This window comes from Drosophila tropicalis, unplaced genomic scaffold (genome assembly GCF_018151085.1).
Source record: "Drosophila tropicalis isolate 14030-0801.00 unplaced genomic scaffold, ASM1815108v1 contig_108, whole genome shotgun sequence".
Lineage (NCBI taxonomy): Eukaryota > Metazoa > Arthropoda > Insecta > Diptera > Drosophilidae > Drosophila > Drosophila tropicalis.
The window spans coordinates 49,659-76,349 of NW_027172444.1; the positions used below are offsets into that span (position 1 = coordinate 49,659).

Genomic DNA, 26,691 nt, shown 5'->3' on the forward strand with positions numbered 1-26,691 from the left:
TTGATGAAGTTTGCAGTAGCGTCCCGTCATCAGGGGGGTGATCCATTCTACATAGAGTAAGACGTTGCATCCTCCTGGTACGTCATCGAAAGTTCACTGTCACCTGACAGCGAATAGATTTTCATCACAAATGTAAATTGGTCAGGTTCTTGACTGTCGGTCATAAACTTTTAAATTGATGACTCGATCAGTCGATGACCTACTATTTGTTTAGTAATGGGTACCTCTTGGTCACACGCACACGGCGGGTCATTGAACGTAGGAGGAAAACCTGAGAGAGCCGTGGAAGCATCTGATGTACCCTATACGGGCTTACATTGTCGACCATCTCCAGGATTGTGACGATCAACAGCGCAGAATTTTCTGCTACACGTTTGGACGACCAAACACCGTAACGCCCAGATGCCACAAATGTAATCCGGGAAACTCGAGAAGAAGCGAGGCGAGAGTGGCGTCCCGTTCCAAGGAAACGAATCGAACCGCCCAAACTAATCTGAAATATTGAGCCTGCTTTGGGAGAAGGTGGATTTGGGAAACCTTTCGAAGAGCCTGGCGGCCAGGAATAGAATTTTTCAGCTAAATTCGCTAGAGGGTATGACTACTCTATCTAGGCGAGTTCGTAAGGCCCGAGTGAGGTTTCGACAAAGGAAGAGAGAGAGACTATTCGATTGACTGTTGCAGCTGTTGTTTCCAAAGAAAGGTCCGATCCGAGGGCATACCCCGACGTGGCCATTGGGGAACAGGTCATACAAGGATTATTGGATTCAGGGGCCTCGGTAAGCGTTTTAGGAAAGGGATTTCGAGAACTACAGCAAACGGCTTATCTAGGGGGTGGATTTTTGGAAGGCATTCGGCATAGCCCGGGAAATGTTCCCAGCAGATGTCAGCGGTAGACAACAGGAGCCAAACCAAATCTCCACACAGCCACACATGCTATCGGAGCAGCAGAATAATAGACTGCAAGCGGTAAAAGATTCCTTTATTTCATACGAGAAAGAAGGATTAGGGCGGGCAACGCGCATGAAGCATTGGATCGAGCTACTGAAAGAAACTGTACCGGTGAAATCGAGGCATTATCCCTTGTCTCCAGCCAAACAACGCTTAATTTATAATGAATTGGATGATGTCACGAATAGACAGAAAACATGGGCAAAATGCATCATCGAATCTTCGAAAGGTAGCGAGTCAAGCTACCTAAAAGTCAAGATTTTCGCGAATCCGCGTCCACTTTTTAGTCGTAATTGACCCTCCAATTTGTGTGAAAGTGTTGTGCAATTGGTTTCATTTTTTGTGAATAGTAATTTGTTTAGAAAATAGTCCTTCTAAAGACCTTAAATGTGATTAAAAATTGCGATTTGCTGCGATACTTATTTTTTATTTCGTATATATTTTAATATTTTGTTCTTTACCGAAAACATGTGGGATGTCGAATGGGAAAACCAATATTTTTTTGGATTAAATTTGAACAATGAGGCAAAATGTTTAATATGTCATTGCGTAATTGCCAAAAAATATAACTTTTATCTTAATCGTTACTTTTCCACTCATAACGAGTCCCAGATTAAAAACGAAAACGACAGATTAAATTTATTTCATAAACTTAAACAATTGTTTAATCTCAAAAACAATAGAGTTCGCCAACCTGTTATAGAAAACGGTCCCGATAGTGACTCGGAATGTGCATTTAAACGCGTCTTTTGCCATTGCACTAGCATTAGCTCGAAAATGGAGTCTTATAGTTTAATAAACGACATTCCTTTATCAAGTCGAACTATAACTCGCAGGACCGAGGAAATAGGTCAATACTTATACTCAGAAACCAAAAAACGAATAGAGGGCTGTGCTTTCTTTTCAATTTGTTTGGATGAAAGCGTAGATATTAGAAATATTAGTCAAATGGTATTTGTGTTAGGACTATTGATTACGACTTTAACATTTACGATGTATTTTTAAAATTACATTCCTTTCACAGTCATGTAAATGGGAAAAGTACGTTTGATGCCTTTGAGAAGCATGTACTTTCATTCCAATAATCAAATAAAATGTTCTCAATTTGCACTGATGGTGCAGCCACCATGAAGGGAAAGAATGAAGGATTTCTCGGCCAGGTCAATAGAAAAATAGTAGAAATACCATTTTTCCATTGTTTCATCCATCAGCAAGCATTGTTTGCCAAAATTTTTCGAGTTGTGAAAGCAATGGGTGTAGCAATTAGAATTATTAATCGCATTAAAGGTGGTCATAATTCGCTAACCCATAGAAAGTTTAAATCCTTTCTCTCAGAATTCGGCGCTGAATATGAGGATCTTTGCTTTTTTACTGATGTTAGGTGGCTGAGCCGAGGCCAAAGTTTAGACAGATTATACAGTCTTCGTAATGAAGTAATTTCTTTCTTAGAAAGCGAAAACTTAGAAAAAGATAAAGAATTGTTAGCTTCTCTAAAAAATCCATTTATTATTTTAGACTTGGCTTTTTTAACTGACATAGTCCTCTTCAGTCTTCAGCTTCAAGGCCGCAACAAACTTCGGTCCGATTTAATTGCAACAATAAATAAATTTACTCGCAAAATAAATGGTTTTCAAATTCAAATGAAAAACAAAGACCTGTCCAGCCTTCAGCGCACTGCAGATATTGTTACATTGTATTCCAACCCTTCCCGAATTCAGGAATACGCAGAGGCAGTTAATACCCTTTCCTCTGAAATAGCGGAAAAATTTCTAATTTTAAACAAATCAATGGGCCCATTGCAGTTTTTAATAACCAAGCAGATTCTGAGTCAATTCCAGAAGAAATTAGGGAGGAAATACAGGTCATGAAAACTGACTTGATGCTGCCACTAAGTAGTGGAATAGAATTTTGGCGAGAAATCCCGATAGATAAATTTCCGATTTGCAAAAAGGCAATGCTAAAATTATGTTCTATGTTTACCACAACATATATTTGTGAAACTACATTTTCCACAATGAAATTAATTAAAAATTGTATTCGAAACAGTCTAACTGATAGCCATTTAGAAGATCTCCTTCGGATAAAAAGTTACCCAAATAATATAAAAGTAAAGGAAATAGAGTTTCAAAAAAAAATATTAATTAAAAATTATTGATTTTCCATCGCATTTTTAATTTTTCTTGCTTTCGTCACATTCAATTTGCGCAGCGTAAAACAACCGGGCCCTGTTCTAAACTAACCCAAAAGATCACAACGGCAGGATGTCAAGTGGCCTACGCCGTGCCCAAAATAATAATTTTCAACCCCCGAAAACGTGGGTTTGAGTCACATTAGAATAAGATATTTTAAGAACAATTGTTACCTCCTAGAGCCTAAGATTCCCTATATAAACTCCATACTTTTGTAAATAAAATCAGTTTATATTTTGAATTCCACGAGTGAAGATTGGATTGAAGATTCTTCTTCTCCGGAATCCCTATTCATTTTGGTCCTTCGAGAAAAAGGAACTCTGTAGTTTTCCCCCACCAGTGGTAAGAGACTCAGAGATTGGATCAGCTACTTAAAGTATGAATTCTTATGATAAGATCAGCTAAAGGCAGCAAAGTAAAAAACTCTTGTTTTCCCCCACCAGTGGTAAGAGACAGAGTATAATATAAAAGCAAAATATTGCTTAATAATTAAAAAGAACTTGCGACCGAGTATATAAAGGCAGTTTGGCTAATCGAGCAACTGCAATAATTTCGGCGGCGGTAAAAAAAAGAGCACTATATAAAGTTCGTGTGTGGCGTATTCGAAGCCTAATATCGAGAAAAAAAAGTTAACTAGTGTATATGTATATACACTATACATATGTAGTTGCAAGTCGGCAACTACCAACAGCAGCAGAGCAACAAGATAGTTGCGAAGAGGCTGGAGAAGTGCCAGTATAAGGAAATCTGGTGCGATGTCCGGCACCGGTACCGCCTGAGCCCATAGGCCCTGGGCAACAGCAGCTGAGCGACGACTCAGTAAAAAAAAAAAAATGGGGAACTCTACCCATTGGCGGACAAGCAGCAGCGAACAGGATCATCAGATAATAGATAAATTAAAATAAGTAGTCATAAGTACATACATCAAACTACATATATTATTATTATTATTTCGATATCCTAATATGTTCCCTACCAAAACTGACAAATTGTTAGCGAAGCAGCACGAGCTGCATAAAAAGTTGAAGAAGATAGAAGAGATAGATGCTAGTAAGTTCACTAGCAAAATTGTTAATGAATTAAGAGACATACAGAATCAATGGATTAGTTACAATAGCCAAATGATACAGAGTGGAGTAACCGAACAGATCTATTTTTCAGATGGAAAATATGAGGAAGGTTTAGATATGATTAATAGAGCAATGAGGCAGGGCACTGTTAATTCGGAAAACATTGAAGCAGATGCAACAATGTTAGACAATTCTGAGGACAGCAACGGAGAGTCGCGGGGAAACGCGACCTCCTGTAATGAGAATGCTAAGGTTAGCCAGGAGAAATTGCAAGAAAAGGTTCGTCAGCTGCAGGAATATTTGGACATGGTGAGGAAAGATTTACGTACGATAGACAATAGAACAGGCGAAATGTATATTAAAACCAGAGGGCCGGGGCTAACTTCAACCGCGTCAAAGTTTGTATACCCTTGCAACTTTTTTGGTAACTCTTCCCTTACCTATTAACCATCAATGTGGAAGAACGTTTTATCTAAAAAGGCTTATGTTTGCGAAAGAATGGCCTACAATCATAGGAAATAACGAAGATATTGATCAAAGTCACTGTTTTCCACCGATCGTTCCTATGGGAGCTATATGATATAGTCACCCGATCTTTATCAAATTCGACACAGTCATTAACAGATATATTAAATTAAGAAACGTTTAATTTAAAAACAATCACGTTAAAAGTAACGAAGTTATTTACAAAAGTCACTGTTTTCGCCCGATCGTTCCTATGGGAGCTATATGATATAGTCACCCGATCTTGATCAAACTTGGCACAGTCATTAACAGATATATTAAACTAACAAGTGTTTAATTTGAAAGCAATCGCGTTAAAAGTAACGAAGTTATTTACAAAAGTCACTGTTTTCGACCGATCGTTCCTATGGGAGCTATATGATATAGTCACCCGATCTTGATCAAATTTGGCACAGTAGTTTATAGGCGTAATAATCTCTCTATTATAAAGTTTCACGATAATAACATAGAAAATAACGAAGTTATTGAGAAAAGTCACTGTTCGTGACTTTGGGGTTTGTATGGGAGCTATATGATATAGTGGTCCGATCCGGCTGAATCCGAGATATACAACGCCTGCAGTATATACAAGCCTACGTGCAAAATTTCAGCTCTGTAGCTCTTACGGTCTAGGAGGAGTTTGCGTTGATCCAGACGGACGGACGGACGGACGGACGGACGGACATGGCTAGTTGAACTCGTCTCGTCGTGCTGATCAAGAATATATATACTTTGTATGGTCGGAGATGCTTCGTTCTATGCGTTGCACACTTCTGACCAAAATTAATATACCCTTTTTGCAAGGGTATAACAATGCAATGTTTTGTTTTGTTTTTTAAGGAACAATAATTTTATTTTCTTTTTCACAACATTAATTTTTTTTAAATTGGAGTTTAGCTTAACTACTAATAACGCGCTAAGATTTTCAGCAGATATAGAGCTTCGTCTTTCACTTAAAATAAAGTGAAGGGCGGAAAATGCACGTTCTACAGACACCTGAGTTGCCGGTGTTGCTAGAACAACCTGCGCGAGTGCACTCAAATGTGGCAACTTAAGTCTCAGATCATTAAAGAACTCCAAAACATTGGTGTTTAATGGTAAACGACCATATATTGAGTCAAAACTTTCAATGTCAGCATAAATTTTTAAAAGTTTTGCAGAGACATTGTCTTCTTTGATGTCTGTTACTGACTGGACATCATCTAAATATGCCGACAAGAGTGTTTTCTCTTCAGCCGAGGATGCAGTCGAAAATGTTGAAGATATTGATACGTTCATATCTTCAGATGCAGGAACTTCAAGCGCTGCAACATTTTGTGCTGTCTGTAATAATAGAGCAATAATAATTTTAACATCTTTCTTTGTTGTTAGTTTTGTATTACTTTTCCACGAAGACAATTTTAATTGTTAATACAAGTAACTACTAACATGAAACATAAATGACACAGGACAACAATTTTAACCATTCTGCAACTTACATTCTTTAACTCGAATAACCTATATGCAATTTTTTAAAAATTAAGCTTTGCCACCTGTTTCTGGTCATTACTCAATATGCAATTAACTCTTGGGTCCATGAAAATGGCAGCTAACAACCCTACAAGCATTTGGAAGACTGTTTTAACAGAAATCATCTTGATGAGTCTTTTTTGAGTCCCCTTGACGATTAAAAGACGACTAATCTCCCTTGGCGATCGAAAGAAGACTCATAAATGACCCTTCCAAATGCCCAAAGTATGATTGGTTTCAAATACAAATTTGTTTTAAAACGAAATGCAAAGCAATCGCCAAATGAGCATGCAGGTGATTAAAATATGATCATTGCTTGGTTTTGCTTTCTTACTATGCACTCATATTCTGCTTGCTTGGCTGATCCAAAAGCGATTCTTTTCTAAGCTTAGATCTAAGTTAAACGGCACTTTTTCTTCAGCACATGCCGAAATGTGAAAAATTTGTCATTCGATCGTGAAAGTGCAGTTGAAGTGGAAGTACAAAGTGCAAACAATATATCAATTATAACAAATAAAAAGGTGATTATGTCAGTGAAACAATTGCGTCGCGTGGCCAAAAGAGAGGCTTATAAACTATTATTTCCTGAAAAGAAAATAATAGAGAAAAATAAATTAAATGATCTTTTGGCAAACGAAAGTTTTGATTATAATCATAAGAGTGCTGAAAGTTCAAGCGACAGTGACAGTGGGTCTTGCGACAGTGACAGTCGGTCTTTTGCCAGTAGTAAGAAAAGTGAAGTTGATCTTTGTGAGGGACTAGCTAAATGGGCCACTGAGTTCAACATAAGTTTCATTGCAGTCAATGCGCTGTTGTCATTATTGCGAAACTGGGATATTTCAGTTCCGAAAGATGCGAGAACTGTTTTGCAGACGCCTTCCTCTGTGGTGGAAAGAAAAGTTGGAGACGGCACCTATGTCCATTATGGACTTAAAAGATGTTTGTCGGACTTCTTAACCGCTAATGATTGGAAGTTGCCAAATTTGATTTTAGACTTTGGCATTGATGGACTTCCATTATTTAAAAGCAGCAACACGCAAGTTTGGCCAATTTTGACAAGTGTAAGTTGCACAACTTATGTTGGGCTTGTTGGCGTTTATGAAGGGAACTCAAAGCCACATTGCGCCGTTAACTTTCTTGAAGAGTTCATCGCTGAACTTCAAATTCTTCTACGCGAAGGTTTTCTTTTTGGCAACAGGTGCTTTCAAATCATTATTCGCTGTATTGCTATGGATACGCCTGCGAAGTCATTTGTGTTGGGCACTAAGGGACATAGTGGCTACTTTTCTTGTGGGCGGTGCACTCAGAAGGGACAAATGGTCAAACATCGCCTAGTTTTTCCACCAGGTAGTGATACTACAGAGTTGAGAAGCAATGAATCCTTTAGAAATCGTGCGCAGCCGGAACACCATGTCAAGCAATCTTCACCAATAGAAATGCTGAACATTGATATAGTGTCCCAGTGCTGCCTAGATTACATGCACGTTGTTTGCTTAGGGGTAATGCGGACTTTATTGAAAAGCTGGGTTCACAAAAAAGGATTCGAGTTTTCCTTAGTGTCAACGAAAATAACATCAATTTCCGAGGAATTAGCTTTTAATAAAAATAATATACCGAGAGAATTTAAAAGGAAACCTCGAAGCTTAAAAGACATAGACAGATGGAAGGCAACAGAGCTGAGGCAATTTTTATTATACACTGGGCCTGTCGTGTTGAAAAAGAATTTGAGTCGGAACAGATATTGCCATTTTTTAAAATTATCGTTGGCCATGAGGATACTTTTGGACATACATGACTCCAAGTCAAACAATTCTGTTGCTGCTCAATTATTAGGATCATTTGTTGTTGACACACCAGAGTTGTATGACTTGTGTTTTTTAACATGCAATTTTCATGCCTTGTTGCACATCAACGAAGATGCCAAACTTTTTGGAGCCTTAGATGGGATAAGTGCATTTAAATTTGAAAACTATCTGCAGCAAATCAAGAGGAAAGTCCGAAAAGGAGGAAGTGTTGCAGTTCAAATCTATAAAAGGCACATTGAGAAGAGTTACCATTTGGGAAAGGAATTAGGGCAAGAATTAAACATATGTTTTGGGAAGATCATAAATGATAAAATATCAAGTATTTCTTTGAGAGGTGTCTTCATATCTTTGGAAGAGCCCAACAACTTTTGTTTGGTAAATAATAAAATATTTAAAATAATAGAAATAAAGAAAAATGAGAATCTTCCAGTTTTTGTCGGGGCTGAAATACATAGATTGACACCACTTTTCGTGGAACCAATAATATCAAGCGATTTTAATATATATTGTGCAACTGACTTACGAACCTTCAATAATACAATTGAATTTTGCTTAAGTCAAATAAATAATAAAATAATATGTTTGCGAGATTCCTTAGACGGAAGCTATTTTTTCATACCGCAACTTCACCATGTCCTTCAATGACATAACTTCATCGCAATTGAATTATATTCCAAGTAATAATTTAACAACATGTAAGTAATATATTTTTATTAAAAAATTGCCAATATTATTTCTAATAAACACATCATTTTTAGTGACAAACTTGAGGATACCAGAGACCGGAAACCTCCAAAATCTTTTACAAGACTTGGTAGAAGAAATTAAACAGTTGAGGTCTGAGGTTTCTGAGATAAAACTCTTAAATTACGATTTGAAAGCAGAAATAACTGCTTTGAAAGAGTCAAATAAACGGGGACTCTTAAAGTTGACGGAGGAGGTTGTCTCTGTTAAAATGGAAAACAGAAAAAACAACTCAGATTTTGATTCTGATGTCCTATTTTCGGACATCCCAAAACTTCCCCTCAGTGCTATTAGTGAAGTAGCAGCATTTGACGAGGAAGTGCAAAAAAATGAGAGTCAACTTAGACAGTTCGTAAGTACTACAGAAACAGATATTAACATTTTATTTTATTTTAATTTTTTTCTATTCTTTTTTAAATAATATGTTTAGAAACATCTAATATCGAAAGTTGGAGGAGATGGGCCCACACAATTTATTAGATCTGCGATCAGAAAAGTTTTTTCGGACAAGGTAGCTTCCGAATACAGCTGGAAGGGGACGAAAGTTAAACCCTCAGCAGAAAGGTGCTACATTGTATCCGTAATAAAAAGTATGTATTATTTTGGAAAATATTTAAAATATTTTTTACTAATTAATAGATTTTCCCTTTTAGATATTACTAATGAAAAATATAAATGCACGGACAAAGAGTTGAATACGGTGCTACAAAAGCATTTTGTCCATGCCAATGACAGGCTGGCGAAGCGTAGGCGTTTAGAGTAGTGAATTTATATTACTTTTTTTTTTTTTTTTTTTTGAATATCTATGTTTTGTTTTGAATATCTATTTACTTTTTTTGTTATTTTTTAAGATAACATATGTTAAGTAAATAAAAATTATATTAAACAGAAAATTATTTTTGTAGCAAATTATTGAAAATTTTATTCGAATATGAGTCAGAAATGATTAAATTATGACTCGTGGAAGACTCTTTTATGATTAAAAGATGACTCGTGGAAGACTCTTTTATGATTAAAAGATGACTCGTGGAAGACTCTTTTATGATTAAATGAAGAGTCATAAGCGACTCATCAAGATGAGTCGCGGCTAGGGTACCATTTTCTCCCGACGAATGGGTCATTTATGATCAGAAAATGAGCGCATATATGACTATTTTCAATCGTCGCGCGACTCATAAAAGACTCAATTATGCTCTGTTAACTTCAAAAATGTTGAGTGGGAATGCTTCATTTTCTAAAAGTTTTAACTCTCTTATCTTAATCTGGGCCAACAATTTCTTTTTTATGAAATTTGTACTTTTTCGCATGCCAATTTAAGCTCCATCCAAATAATAAAAAACTCACTAAAAACTAGATTTTTATCTTGCAACTTTAAGGTAGCTTCATATGATTCCTTAAAGGCGTCAATATAAGACTCCATCCAGTCCCAATCTGCGTCAACATTAATGTAAGACTCGGTAGTCAGAATGTCCCTTAAATCAACCAATTTTGTCATCATCAAATAAGTTGAATTCCATCTTGTTATGACGTCAAGCGATGGGATGTTTTTTTTATGTTCGATTAATAAACGTCTGTACAGGTAACAAATATACAAAGATGTATTTATATATATTTATGAAATAAATAAACATTACTTACCTATTAGTTTCTGTGCGCAGCATTTTGCATAATGAGCGACAAGAAGAAATTTTATCGTTAATTTCGTTGACCTTATTCAAATCAGTTACACACAATTGCAAGGTGTGTGCTGCACATCTCACTAGGTGAATATTGGCCAACTCAATGGTGTCTAGTTCATTCATAACACTTTCACCTTGCGTATCGTCGTTAAAAAGACAGTCCTCTGTAGCATCGTTTAAAACTTTAACTGCTTTTATCATATTCCTTCCGTTGTCAGATGTTATACTGTATGCATAAATGTAATATTATTTTAAAACATACATACGTATATTTTCTGTAATTCAAACTTTACCTGAAAATTTGTTCCACATTTATATCATAATCCATTAAAATTTCTAAAATTTTTTGCTTTATGTATGCACCTGTGTGGGACTCCGTGAGTTGGATCATGCCCAACGTTTTTACAACAATTTCAGTTGTATAAAGGCTTGCATCGATTAACTGCAAATTTACACCTAAAATGGATTTATCCATTCTAGTGGCAACGTCGATTTTGAGCGACAGCAGTTTATCTTTAACTAAAGCTTTAATGTTTTCTTTAATTGACTGCTCTTTGACTTTTACAAAGTTTATTACATTGCGCGAAGTTATTGGGTTCATGCCTAGTGAACTATAAATAGGATCCATTATATCCTTAAAGCCTTCACTATCCAGAAAAAGAAATGGTTTTCCATCCGTAGTCACTATTTTAATAATTGATGAAACAATGGATTCTTCACTCGTGAGGTATGATATTTTTCTTTTTTTTACACTCTCTTGAACTTGGGAGTCCCCGCTCTTGCTCCACTCATTAAAAATTTCACCGTGTTTTATTGTCAAATGCCGTCTTAAATTTGTTAAATATGTCCCAGACATTTTAAAACCGCAAACATTACACATAGATTTATTTTCTTCGGCAATAAATCTAAAAAAATTATGAACTTTTTTAATATCGTCTTTTCCCATTTTGCAAAAACTATAATGCTCCGCACACACTGACTTCACAAACGCAATTAACATTTATCATGCAAAGAAAAAGAACGCATCAATCGCGTGTGTTTACCCATACATACGCAAAAGACAATTTTCTTCATTTAACTCAAGCAATCGATCAGTGTTTGACTTGAGCGAAATGAAAACAGAAATGACTGTCTCGAACTGAGCGCGAGCGAGCTAAGTCAGTCGCGACAAGAACAGTTTCTGTCTGAGTCTTTATTATTGTGTCAGTCAAAGACACTTATTTGCAGACAATGGAAAAGTGTCAACAGTTATTTGCGAGCTATGTTTTTTACACACCGCAAGTGTTGTGCGCGAAAACAAACAAAATACCCGATCAGTGCATATGGACGAATGCTTTGATATAGGTATGTACATACATACATGCGTAAGTACACAGGTAGGTATGTAGATATGCCCAGCAAGCATTTTTGAAGTTAACAGAGCATATATGAGACTTTTATGAGTCGCGCGACGATTGAAAATAGTCATATTTGCGCTCATTTTCTGATCATAAATGGCCCATTCGTCGGGAGAAAATGGCACCCTAGCTGCGACTCATCTTGATGAGTCGCTTATGACCCCTTTCTTTAATCGCTTTTGAATCATATTTAAGTCGCATTTTCAATCATACGCGACTCCCTTTTGCTATTCATTTTCATTCATGCGCGACTCTTTTTTGAGTCATTATTTGAGTCATAAGCGATTCTCTTTCCAGTCATAAGCGATTATTTTTTTAATTATAATTTCCATTATTTATTTTACAAAAATAAAAAAAAGTTTTTTTAAATTCATTCAAACATAACGTTTTCGTTTGGAAATTCTATCCTTAGCATGCACAAAATGCTTTTGAAGGACGCCATTCATGTCCTTGTCGGTGCATTTGTATTTAGCGTGACAAATGTCTGAAAGTAAAAAAAATATTAATATTGTACATCAATAGTAGAGATATATACATACATACTTTTTATTAATGTCACGAGATAGCACTTTTCTGCGCTTGGCTTTGTGGCTGTTCCCTTCCAGTTGTAGTCAGAAGACAATTCGTCCGTAAAAACTTTCCTTATCGCTGCCCTCAAAAACTGCGCAGGTCCATCTCCTCCTGTTTTTGATTCTGAAAAAATTTTAATAGTTTACTTATTATATTCAAATTTCAATGTTGTTTTTTAACACTTACAAATTGATCCAGTTGACTGTCGTCTTTCTGCACCGCCTCATCAAATTCTATTAAGGCGTCAATAGAATTGAGAGGAAGTTTCTGCAGACTACGAAATTCAACTTATTAATTTATTCACACTATGATGCTTACTGACCTTTCTGTTTCACTTGCACAATTAACAATGACCGAAAATTCAAATTTTGCCACGTGCTTTACAATTTGGAGAGAACAATCAGAGAGAGAGAAAAAAATAACAGTTAGGAATCATCTAGAAGAGCGAAATGCACAACAACTAAAAACAAGCATATGTATTTCCATCCCCTTTATGATTAATTGGCGATTGCTTTAAATTTTGTTATTGCACCTTAAGCAAATCGCCTTTTAAGCATATGAAGGATTCATTTTTATCAGCAAAGCGAGTCAAAGAAGACTCATCAAAATGATTTGTCACAAAAAAGTCTTCCAAATGCTATGTGGGTGTATGCACACGCGTTGTTCACACAAAACGTAAGTAATTTGTCATTTAGTTGGATGTTGGGTTCCTTTCCCCTCCTTTTTTTGTTAAATCAATGCGTGACACCGAAATGTGTGTTGTGGACGCACATACATACATATGTGCGTGCATCAATGTATGACTATGTTAGTATGTATGTACATACATACATTTGTAAGCAAGTGCACCGGTTTTCAAATACGCGCGTGAGGAAATTAATTTCGCAACCAATTCGAACACACAAGAAATCGCGGTGCATACGTTAATTGCTATTTAAAAATTGTTTTTTTTTTTGTTTTGTGGTAAATGTGCGAATGAATTATATGTATATGGATATGTACATATGCGCGTACATCAACAGATGGCGATGTACATATGTATGTATGTAAGTAGATACGCGCGTGAGGAAACTAATTTGGCATGGAAATAATTCGAACACATAGGAAATCGCCGTGAACACTTTGATTGCTCATTTTTTTTTTTTTTTTTTTTTTTAAACACTTTAATAATTTTTTTTTGTTTTTTAAACCTTTACCCGGACTTGGCAAACAGCTGTGGAAACTTCATATACATGTGAATGCGTATGTACAAAAGTGGAATTGTACCAGTGCAAGGAAAAGAACATAAATAAAAATGGTTAATCGTGGAATGGAGATACGGAGATACGGGCCCTTGGTGAAGGGCGACCCCTGCCATCATCCAGCACGCTACTCAATTTGAATCCATTTCTCGACCAGCATGGGATACTCCGCTCCTGCGGACGACTTCGGGCCGCTGAGTCCCTCCGGTATGATGAACGTCATCCTATTCTCCTCCCCTATAGCACTCATTTCACTCGCCTGCTTGTCGAATTCGCCCACCGCATCACGTTCCATGGCGGCAACCAACTGATGGTGCGGTATCTGCGCACCAAATTCTGGATCCCACGAATCCAGAACCTGGTGAAGTCCCACATCAAGGGGTGTAAAGTCTGCATCGTTCATCGTCGACGACTACAGACTCAAATGATGGGTGATCTCCCTCGAGAGCGCATCACGTATTCCAGGCCCTTCACTCACACGGGCATTGACTTCGCAGGGCCGTTCGAGATCAAGAATTACACCGGGCGTGCGTGTCTCATAACTGAGGGTTATGTCTGCGTCTTTGTGTGTTTCAGCACGAAGGCGATCTATCTTGAGGCTACCTCCGACCTCACCACTGAACGATTTCTTGCAGCCTTCTCTCGGTTTGTCGCACGGAGACAATGCCACAGGGCATTTACTCCAACAATGGCAAAACCTTCGTAGGGGGCCTCAAAGGCGCTCGAAAAAGATTTCCTGAACGCCACCAAGCTTCAGATAATGAAGGCATATCCCCAGCACATTTTATCCTGGCAGTTCATTCCGCCAAGCGCGCCCCATATGGGAGGACTGTGGGAAGCAGGGGTCAAAAGTTTTAAGACCCTGTTTTACAAGTCCTCTTCGACTGTCAAGTACACGTTCGAGGAACTTTCCACTCTCCTGTGTAGGATCGAAGCGTGCCTAAACTCCATAGTGATTCCCAATTCCTCTATGTTGCTTCCTCGTCTCCGTGCATGTTGTTCGTTCCCGTGCATCGACTAATTCACTCCCCCTACGTAATTTCTTTCGTTGCAGTTCGTTCAGCTCACCCCTCCATAGCGACATGGCCCCCACGCGTCTGCCGCACCACCGCAGCAAACGATCTGCTCCACATGGGACGAACGGGTACCGATGCCGGGTCTGTCGGGGGGTTCATGCACTCCGGCAGTGTCAGCGCTTCCTGAACCTCCGAGGGGAAAAGCGACTCCGGGCGGTGCTTATAAATAAGTACTGTTCCAATTGCTTGGCACACGAGCACTCATCTGACGCGTGCCGGACTCGCCATGGTTGCCGAAGATGCGGTCAAAGGCACCATACCCTGCTCCATATGGCCGACCAACTGCCGAGACAACGCGTCTCAGCCCGGCGTCGCAGCTCATCACCCTCCCCCGGGCGTGCTGCACCCCGCCACAACCCCGTTCCCGATCTTCGTCCGACCGCTCCGCTTCCCAGAAGGCGCACCCGAGATCTCTGTCGCCTCCCTGCTCCACGCCAGAACGACGACTGTCATGCCAACAGCAGTCCTCCGGTTGGGCAATGCCATTGCTCGAAATCCTTCGAGACCCGCGTCCTCCTCGATGCGTGTGCGGCTGAGGGCCGCATCAATCTTTCTTTTGCCCGGTCCCTGGGGTTGGCTGTGACCAAGGTCGGGGTCGACCAAGCCTGCACGGCTGTCCTCGAGTCGAGGTCCGACAAGACGTTCCGACGGAATGTTATATTCCGGGTCGAAGAGGACCTGCTCATCCGCACTCCTATCCGGGAAGTGTCGGCGCCGGTCCGGGAGAAATTCGCCACCCTGATCCTGGCCGACCCCTATTTCTATCGGCCGGCGTCGGTGTCCGTGGTGCTCGGGGCAGACCTCTATCTTGAGGTCATCCAACCAGGCTGTGTGCCCGGTCATAGCGGTATGCCCGCAGCCCAGAGCACCGTGTTCGGATGGGTCGTCTCCGGCTCCTGTGGGATCTAGGCGCTCCAGGACGCTGCCGTCCCCCATTCATTATATGTCCAGGGTGGCAATTGCAACGCCACCGGGTGAACAGCAGTGAGCGGCGAAAAGCAGTGAGGAGGTTTTTTTGATCCTCGGCATCTACGGTCACACCAGCAGGGGTGACTTGTTTTTTCCCATGGGCATCGCCATTTAATCTAATACGAAATTTTAACCCGAACACCCGTTCTTCTCTTGTGATTTGCCTTTTTTTCTTTCGATTGTAAAATTTTCCAACCCGCATCCATCTCGTGTGTGTCGGGACATATTGTAAAGTAATACTAATAAATATAAATTAGTTTAAAACGAAGTTCTCGCGCGTTTTAATTACTACTCACGCACCAGACCCTTGAAGACATTGGCACCCGCGGCTTATTTAGATTCTTCCCCCCTCCACGAACATTCTGTACACCAGAGGTAGGCACCCATAGCCCGTGCGGGCACTTTTATTCGGCATATGATCGTTTTACCATCTGTGTGCATGCCAAAGTCAACACGAAGTGCACTTGAGAGCGTAAAAGCAGTATTAGGATAACTGCACATGAAAAAATTAATTTGGGGGTTGTTTTCTCATTTATTTTCTTGTGTGATTGAGCCATATTTTATTCACTTTTCATTTTTCGCAGTGTAAAGCACACACATACACTGACAGTTTGAGCTGGCTCTCTTTGTGCCTAACCCTGCTGTACACATCTGACTCACCACTATTTTACCTACTCGCTCGCTTGTGACGCCAATGCCGATGTCTCCCTCTTGTACAAATTTTTCCACTGACGCCACCAAACTTGTGCGTCTAATGCTTTCAGGTTAAATCAAACACACATTTTTTTTTTTTTTTTTCCTCGAACTTTCTCCGTCTTTGGCGACTCAATTTTAATGAATTTTTCGCCACTTCGAACTTTTTTTATTTGTTTTAATTATCAGAATGACAGGGTTGCATGTTTGATAAAAGCTATCATCGATTTTTCCTATTTAGAGACTCTAGTTTGAATATACATAATTAGAATTATTATTTGCTTCCACAAAATTTTCGACTTTATGCCACATATTTGGCAGTTCAGCCCAGTGTGCAATGGTTTCGGCATTGCAGGTATTGCATCAGCTACCGCATTAATTGTATCTCGATGAAATTTTTTTTGGGGGCTTTTTATTACCCGGGTAAGATAAAGTATAAAAATTGTCAGGATCGGACCACTACATCATTTAGCTCTAGAAGAAACATTTTCAAAAAAAATTTCATAAAACTTGGAGTATCTCCATGAAATTTGCTAATGAGATAGTATTGGATATAAAACATGAAATCCCAAAATTTCATAAATAGATAAATAGAACACAAGTTACATTCAATATAAATCGTTTCAATCGCTGCCGGCAGCGCTGCTGGTTGCCTACTACGTCATCATCAAATCAACAGAGCACATGCATACACACGCAGACGCGACGCACAGTTGGGCCTCTGCTCGGATAGCGTTGCAAAAATACGTTTTTTCATAATCGCGTTTTGCAAAAATGATATATGCAATCGATAGGAAATACTTCAGAGATTATGAATCCGAAAAATTTTTTAAATCGGTTGAGATTCATGGGTGCTAATGCTAATTTTTAAAAAAAAAAAATCGCAACTTTAAAACTGAATATTGGGCGATTTCAACAATCGATCTTGGATTTTTTGGTTTTATCTGAAAAGTATGTTCTTTATTAATAGCATGTTTCATAAATTTTAATAATTACTTAAATAGTTATTGAATTAGAAGCGTTTAAAAATGTACTAAATATTGGCATTTTTTGAACTTTGATGGAATAAAACTAGCAAGACTCAACTAGTATCACTACCGGACTATACACACTAGGTAGGTGAAATATTTACCTATCAGATGTACATATATAGTCCCAATATGCGGGGACCTGCGACAGCGATGCGTAAGCCATAAAACTAAGGCAACCTCGCCTAAAAAATGCGACGCAGGTATAAGGAAGAAGAAGAGCGCATGCGTATTGGCCTGTAGCTTCTTTGTATTTAAATGATAACATTGCGTAATGCTGTTTTGCAAATACTACCTGTTTACATATATGCCTTTCTACAATGATAAATTGTTAATTAATTAATTCCTCGGTCAGGAGAAACAAAAACGGATAAAACATCTCGTGAGGATATTCAGAGCAGGAATTCTCTCGCAAGCTGGGACTGAAAGTTGACTGCCCAAAGTACGGATACGGAAATACGAATGTTGGAAATACTTCAAGAAGATTTTTTGAAAATGATGAAGTGACATCTTTTATAACAGGTGTTAGTCAAGGGATCATTAAAAGGTTGGCTGTTATCTTGAATATTATAAATTGCAAGGAAACGGTAAATGGTGAAAAATTTGCCGAATATACTTCAAAGACTGCTCATCTTTTGAGTAAATTGTATCCGCAAAAAAAGCTTACCCCAACGGTACATAGGATTTTGGCTCACGGAAAGGATTTAATAGATTATCAGTGTTTACCAGTTGGAGAGCTATCCGAAGAAGCACAGGAATGTAAAAACAAGGACTACAAAAGGTTCAGATACACTAATACATTAAAAACTTCTCGTGTTAGACAAAATGAAGACCTTTTTAACATGCTAGCAGCCTCTTCGGACCCACTTATTGCATCACTGAGACACGTGCGATCACGAAAGTATTTGGAAAATAGCAACTATAGTCCCGAAATGTTGAGTTTATTAGATACTGATGTAAATATTGAAAATTATTTTGAAGAAAATCAGCCATCAATAGCAAATTTTCAAAATTAACCTAAAAAAAAATAAAAAAATTTATTTTTTCTTTTTGTAATTATGTTAAAAAATCAAATTAAAACATAAAAAAATGTTACATAGTCGTCTAAAACAATGAAAAAATCCATTTGTGATTGAAAAAAAACCAGGTTTCGATCCATTTTTAAAGGAAAAACATGCTTGGAAATATTTTCTGACTTTGACCTTGAATATTACAGCACCACGAACACCTAGCACCTTTGACAAACATTCATTTTGAAGCTTAAGGTATTCTTTATTATATGCTTTTTAAATTTGAAATCGCTTAATTGGTTTAGACGCTATGATTTTTGCAATGCTAAATGCCAGAAGGCCCCACTGTGCGACGCTACATGAACTGTATGTGTATGCGTGCGTTGCTTTGCTTAGAAAATGAAAAAAAAAATTATTCGTTATTACACAATCGTTTTTTCCATTATCCCCGACGGAACTAACTACCTTGCAGTATTGCTTCATTGGGGGAAACTCCATCTATGTCGGGGTTCGAACTCGAACACAACAGTATTGTTGTTTTAGTAGGTCTCCATTGACCCACCGACTTGGAGTGCTTAGGGAATGAGGGAAGAAGAATTTCTATAGTATGAAGAGTAAAATTGTTTTGTTTGTACATATGTACATACATATGTATGTATGTATATAAACTTCGGCATAGCCGAATTTAACCTCTTTGATATTTTTTTCTCTCTTTGACTGACCTGTAGTCATTAACCCTTTTACCTAGAACTTGTATTTTTTTTGAAGTGAAAACTTCTTTAGAATCGTTGGGAGTGATTTCAGACTCGATGAAACGAAAAAGCGACACTTAAAAGAGACACATATAGATCTTATAGTATTTAGCCTGCGAGAGAATGAGATGCAAATATATAAAAAGCATTATGAATAAATAGCGACAATGCGAAAATGAGATGCGTGCTTAACTACAGAACTCGACGGCAATTTACAAAGTGTCGACGGCCGGGGTTCGACTCCCAGCTTGGTCAAAGTTTTTCATAATGCTTTTTATTCATAATGCTTTTTATATATTTTTTTGTGATACATTTTTATTTACTTTTTATTTATTTACTTTTTATACCCTTGCAGAGGGTATTGTAAAATTGATCAGATGTTCGTAACGCACAGAAGGAGGCGTTTACGACCCCATAAAGTATATAAATTCTTGATCAGCATGAGAAGCTGAGTTGATATAGCCATGTCCGCAAAATTTTTTTCTTCTAGAGCTATATGATATAGTGGTCCGATCCTAAGGATTTTCATACTTTATCTTACACGGATAATAAAAAACCCCAAAAAAAGATTTCATCCCGATAGCTCTTAAGACGGCTGAGTAAAACGCATACGCACAGACGGAAGGACAGATGGACATGGCTATATCAACTCAACTCAACTGTGTAACAATCGCACTGAATCAACAACACGATCAAAAACAACAATTGACGCGGTATTTCAAAGATATGTATGTTGACAACATCGAAACCAAAGCATTTGTATCATATTTTAGCTATCATAAGCCACTCGTATCATTTGTTGAAATTGAAAACATTGAGGATGAATAATAATAAAATGAAGAAAATAAAATATGACCTTTATAGCAATATTATAATGAACCTATAATTATCCCGCTCCTAATGCTGCTTTCGTCTCATTCTCTCTCAGTTTGTTTTACGGAAGGTTTCACTTCTATCGTGTCTAACCGTTAGACGCACATTTTTTTTTGCAACTTTTTTCACTTTTTAACTCGGATACAATTTATTCTTTGGGCTGCGTGTTTTCGCTGTTTTCACTTCTCACCGCTTGCCCTAGCACTCGCCGGTGTCGTATCGAAATTTGACTGATCAGATGGTCGCCAATGTAATTGCTTCGTCCCCTTTGGTGAATAACTTCTTCGCTGCTTGCACTATCCAACATAAATGTCTTGGAATTCTGGCTTTGGAAATCATTGACACCAAAATTTGGGCTTTACGTTTGTCTAACAAAAAAAATTATATACATATACATGATAAAATATGAATGTCGTTAATGCGTTTTTTTTTTTCTTTTCTTTAGAGCTGTATAATTACCTTCTGCTTAATCAAAGCAATATATTTTAATTTCCTTTTTTTTTCTTCATGAACGAACATACCGAGACTTTGAAAATCTGCGTGCAAAATTTTATTTGCAAAAATGACCAAATTTTAATGATTCAAAGAAAAATTAGCACTTACTCAAGAAGTATATCTTGAAATAGAGAACACCAACATCAATGGTTTCTTTTTTATTTCCGATTCAAGCCCATGAAGGATGGCTTGTATTTATTCGGATTTAAAATTTACTTGGGTTATTTTAACCACAAAAAAATTAAATATTAATTTTTTTCACTTCCTGCAAAGGACTGTTCCGCTCGGTTGCCAATTTGAAAAGAATTTATAAAGAGAGTTCGCCTATGCTCTATGCCTAGCTTTGATCTTCGTTCGTCAAAGTGACATTATCCGCTATTGGCATAATGGGAAAAAGAAATGTACTACTGTGGTGAACTTTCTTTCTGCAATCAAGCAGTGCATTCGCGGGTCTTTTAAATGCTGCCTTCCTTTCTTTTTTTATTTTTTTTTTTTTTCTTTTGAGCTGCAAGTTTTACTCAAGGCACCTTCACAAATGTCAGGTTTTAGCCACGTCTCTGTAAAAGCTAGAATGTTATGTTCAAAAGAAAGACTATCTACATAGAGATTAGGAAGTTTAGATTTCAGTCCTCTAACGTTCTGGTAACCCAGGTTAAGGGACGAAGTTAGTTTTTTGACACACCAGCAGATGCTGATGTGGCAGGAATAGTATTAGTTGTTGTTTTTGGCAGGCGAATCGGTTGCCGATTTTTCTTTTTTACAGTATATTCCTTAACTAGTATATGTTTTGGCCAAAAATCTTCTCGACATATAGTGTCGAAGATATTGGCAGAAACACTAATTTTAAAGGACGAAATGTCCCGAGAGTAAGAAAATTTAAACTTCTCCACCGCAATATTCGAGACGTTAACTTTCTTCCGAATATAGGCTATTACATCATCAGATGTGACAACAGGGTCTAGCCTAGAAACAAATATATGTTTCTTTGGTGGAATGCCAACGAGAGGCCGCGGTCCCGAAGCGTCAGCCGCAGCAGTAACGTTGGACAAGTCACCCACTGCAGCAGTCAACTTGTTTACGGGGCACTCTATACTTTTAGAACTATCGGCAATATCCATTGGAATGGGTAATTGCCTGGACACATCGGACACTACAATAGGCATAGTTTTTAAGAGATCATTCCCAGGTGATACCGGTAATTCCTTACTAATAGCATTCACAACCGGGCTCTTAAACGATATCAATTGCTGTACATTGGGAGTGGACGGCGCATGAGACCGGTCGGGAATGATAAGAGACGCTGGCGGATCAACAGATAAACACCCCAGGGACTGGTCCTTTTACGTTTCGGAGACTCATTCATAAGCAATAAACTTCTGAACTGAGTCTCCACCGCAGTAGACTCCGCCTGGAGTTTGTTAAAACCTGCCCTTAAAGTGTCAAAGCTATCTTTGGTCCGCCTCATGAAAGAGCGCATCTCATTCTCGACCTCTCGGCAAGCATCACATCCATATTTTAAGCCACCACCTTTAGCAATAGACTCCTTGATTCTGCCTGTGTAACCGCATTGTCACACAACCAACAAAGAATATAATCATGGGAGTCAGCCGCATTAGTGGCAACTACGCAATTATTTTTTGAGCAGACAACCATTTTATCAAAAAGTTTAATTTAATTATAAAAGGAATTACAAAAAACAATAAAAATAAAAAAAATGTGCGTCTAACGGTTAGACACGATAGAAGTGAAACCTTCCGTAAAACAAACAGAGAGAATGAGACGAAAGCAGCATTAGGAGCGGGATAATTATAGGTTCATTATAATATTGCTATAAAGGTCATATTTTATTTTCTTCATTTTATTATTATTCATCCTCAATGTTTTCAATTTCAACAAATGATACGAGTGGCTTATGATAGCTAAAATATGATACAAATGCTTTGGTTTCGATGTTGTCAACATACATATCTTTGAAATACCGCGTCAATTGTTGTTTTTGATCGTGTTGTTGATTCAGTGCGATTGTTACACAGTTGAGTTGAGTTGATATAGCCATGTCCATCTGTCCTTCCGTCTGTGCGTATGCGTTTTACTCAGCCGTCTTAAGAGCTATCGGGATGAAATCTTTTTTTGGGGTTTTTTATTATCCGTGTAAGATAAAGTATGAAAATCCTTAGGATCGGACCACTATATCATATAGCTCTAGAAGAAAAAATTTTGCGGACATGGCTATATCAACTCAGCTTCTCATGCTGATCAAGAATTTATATACTTTATGGGGTCGTAAACGCCTCCTTCTGTGCGTTACGAACATCTGATCAATTTTACAATACCCTCTGCAAGGGTATAAAAAGTAAATAAAAAGTACATAAATAAAAAGTAAATAAAAATGTATCACAAAAAAATATATAAATATATAAAAAGCATTATGAATAAAAAGCATTATGAAAAAAACTTCGATCAAGCTGCGAGTCGAATCCCGACCGCCCGATCGCCAAGCGAGCACACTAACAACAGAGCCACGTCGACACTTTATAAATTGCCGTCGAGTTCTGTAGTTAAGCACGCATCTCATTTTCGCATTGTCGCTATTTATTCATAATGCTTTTTATACATTTGCATCTCATTCTCTCGCAGGCTAAATACTATAAGATCTATATGTGTCTCTTTTTAATGTCGCTTTTTCGTTTCATCGAGTCTGAAATCACTCCCAACGACTCTAAAGAAGTTTTCACTTCAAAAAAAAAAAAAAACAACGCAGGTGGAAAAAGTCTAGCCAGAGTGAAAATCAAGTAAAAAAAGGATTTAAGCCAGAAAGCCATAGTGAAAACGAATGAAAATGAAAATTTTTAACTTCTTTTTGTTTAAATCTAGGTAATATACTATAATCGAAAGCTAGAATAAGTTAGTGTACAAGTAATAATTGGTAATAAGAAAAAAAAAAAGCAAAAGGAGTGAAGCAAGTGGAAAAAAAGTATACAAAGAAGAAAACGCAAAGCAACATTTCCAGCCACATTGTGCAAAACCAAAATTTTTTTTTTCTTTAAGTCGCGAGGTAACATACACTAAAAATGAAAAAAAATGAGCAAAAACAAAAAAAAAAATGGAAAAATGAAATCTAATGCAAAATTGAAAGGTCAAAAAAATCTATAACAGAGAAAGAAGAAAGTGAAAATATAAAAGAAAATAAAAAAAACAACCATGAGCAATTGCTTTACTTGGTAACGAAACAAAAAAATGTGAACATAATTAATAAAAAAAATTAAATTAAATCTATAGCCTCTACAGCAATTCCTCGAAGGCCTTCGTCGGACGCTACAAGGGTGAGTTTTTTCTACTACATTTTTTTGTTACCAAAATATAAAGCGAAGTCGGAGACGTTAAGCAAGAGTATTCAATGCAAAGACAAAAGCGAAAACAACTGTCGTTGCTTATCTCCACTCCGTTTCCCCCTCTATATATTTTTATATACTTCTAATGTGTTTCAAATAAAATCATGCGTAAAGAAAAGAAAAAAAGGAGAATGAACTGAAAAGTGAAAAGTATCAAAAGAAAAAAAGGCAAGAGTGAATAAATATGCATAATTGTTTTATTGAAACATTTTGTATGTAAAGAGTTGAAAAAAATTGAACGGTTAATTTTTATACGCTGCATATGTATGTTAGCGTTGCGTTTTGCTTTTGCACAGTGGGTCGAAGTTTAAAAAAAAAAAAAAAGAGAAGTTAATGTTCATGAAATTATGCCGAGTATTTAGAGTATTTTTTTTTGATATTGATTTAATTATCTTTGAATATAAATCGATATGCGTTAAAGTTTCGAGCTATGTATATATTTTTTTTAGTAATTACATATTAATTTGTTGATCATTTAAGAAATTGTAAATTTTCTTATATACATATATATTATGGAATGGTTTTGGTTTTTTTTAATGCGAGTTAACTTTGTTCTCAGAATACTACAGAATGAAACATTTGATTCTAAGAAATGAATGATTGTGAGAATACATTAATTTAAGTGAATAATAATGATTTTTATAATGAGGTAATTTTCTGAACTTTCCTTTTGGGCAATCTAATGTGAATATGGATGTTTGTTCTGGTATTTTCCCCTAGCGCTGAAAGGAAAATCATGGTAGGGTGGGTAGAGAGCGCGGCTGTAAATGTGTCGTGGTTATAGATATTTAGTTACAGTTGGGCGGCCCAACCATGGGGCACATTCTAATTAGATACAATAATTTTTGCTGCCCATCGGCTACGTTAAGGCTTTGTGCGTTACACATTGCTGATGCATCGGTTTTTTCCACAAACTTTTCTATATTCAGACGTGATCGGATTTCTCGCATAGGAGGTGGCGTTCTGATAGCTGTTGATGCTGCTTTATCATCTGAAATCATTAAATTTTCTAGTACCCAGGAGATTGAGTTTGTCGGTGCTAAAGTAAATTTTAAATTTTTTAATGCTTGTATTACTTGTTCCTATATTCCACCATTGTCAGACATGGTGGTATATTTAAATCATTTAGAGGCAATTCAGTTTGTCTCCTCCTTAGTTTCCAGTCAAGACATGCTCATTGTTGTAGGTGATTTTAATTTACCCGCTTTAGCAGGGTTACCAACAGATGTATCTACCATGCTGCTGCCCTCTATGTCACATGACTTTATTGATGGCCTTCTAGGCTTATCTTTATCCCAAGTCAATCCTGTCTTAAATTCTAATGGAAATATTTTTGTATTGGATTCTTCTTATTGTGATATTTCTAGGATCGAACCATTTGTTCTTCCCGAAGAGAAATTTCATCCTACATTAAATTTAAATATCAAAGAAGTTAAATTCGGCTATGCCGAAGTTTATATACCCTGGCAGTCCTTGACAATAATAATTTTACATGTCCAAAAAAATTCATCTATGTACATATGTATATACAAACAAAACAATTTTACTCTTCATACTACAATTTGTTCTTCTTCTTCCATCATTCCCTAAGCAAAGCAACGCACGCATACTCATACAGTTCATGTAGCAGCAAGCAGCGCTGCCGACAGCGATTGAAACGATTTATATTGAATGTAACTTGTGTTCTATTTATCTATTTATGAAATTTTGGGATTTCATGTTTTATATCCAATACTATCTCATTAGCAAATTTCATGGAGATACTCCAATTTTTATGAAATTTTTTTGAAAATGTTTTTTCTAGAGCTATATGATGTAGTGGTCCGATCCTGACAATTTTCATACTTTATCTTACCCGGTTAATAAAAAGTTTCCACAAAAATTTCATCGCGTTATCTTCTAAGATGGCTGAGTATATATCAACTCAGCTTCTCATGCTGATCAAGAATATACATATGTATATACTTTATGGGCTCGAAAACGTCTCCTTCTGTGCGTTACAAACATCTGACCAATTTTATAATACCCTCTGAAGCCCGTTTTCACACCAAGATTGACAAATACTGGCGAATTTCGGGATCGAATCAATGCATCAACTAATTCTCTCATCTTGCAGATGACGTCATCGCTCATGTGCACTGTGGTCCAAAATCCAGATTTTGTGGCATAAACCTAAAAAATTTGTTGAAACAAAATCGTATTTAAACAATTTTTTGTTGGACAGAATACTTTGAATATATCGAATATAAAAATATTTTTGTTTTTACTGCACCCCTGAAATTTTGGCACACTTTTAAAGTCAGGTGTTTAGTCAGCTGTTCGCTCTGCCAAAAAAAGCGGGAAATTGTAGGCAAACTTTGAGCCAGTGTAAAAAATTAACAAACAATTTGTAAAATATGTAACTTTTGTAATGGATAATATTAATCAAGGTATGTAGAATGTAAATACTGCACGAAATTTCAATTTGTATATGTTAATTGTTTTTTTTGTGTTATGATTGTTTATGTCCTAAAAGAAATAAAACTTAACCCATGTGTGCGTCTATTGTGGAGTGAAAACTAACTTTCTGCGAATTTCTGCGAAATTGTAATTATAGTAAATTACAGCTCAAAGTATGTATTAAATTATGTTATGATTACTTTTTCCGAGTTTTTCCGAGGTAAATTTATATTATCATTTATTGTAGCCAAGTTTGACTTCTGCCGCACCTCGCTTTTGGAGGTTTGGGCGAAAAATAATCGAAAGGC

At 37.1% G+C, this 26,691-nt stretch overlaps 1 protein-coding gene and 1 long non-coding RNA gene across 2 annotated transcripts in view; both read left to right on the top strand.

Annotated features, from left to right (window-relative positions):
* The window catches only part of LOC137573016 (uncharacterized), a 53,956-nt gene extending 39,209 nt beyond the window's left edge, over nt 1-14,747 (top strand). The window contains exon 3 of the transcript XR_011031776.1: nt 14,711-14,747. The gene's annotated coding sequence lies outside the window, so the exon portion shown is untranslated. The remainder of the gene's footprint in view (nt 1-14,710) is intronic.
* Nucleotides 8,081-9,580, top strand: LOC137573033 (uncharacterized). The gene is made up of 4 exons (XR_011031778.1): nt 8,081-8,720; nt 8,784-9,121; nt 9,200-9,359; nt 9,423-9,580. It is a non-coding gene; the product is annotated as an uncharacterized lncRNA (long non-coding RNA).
* Nucleotides 14,748-26,691: the final 11,944 nt, after the last annotated feature.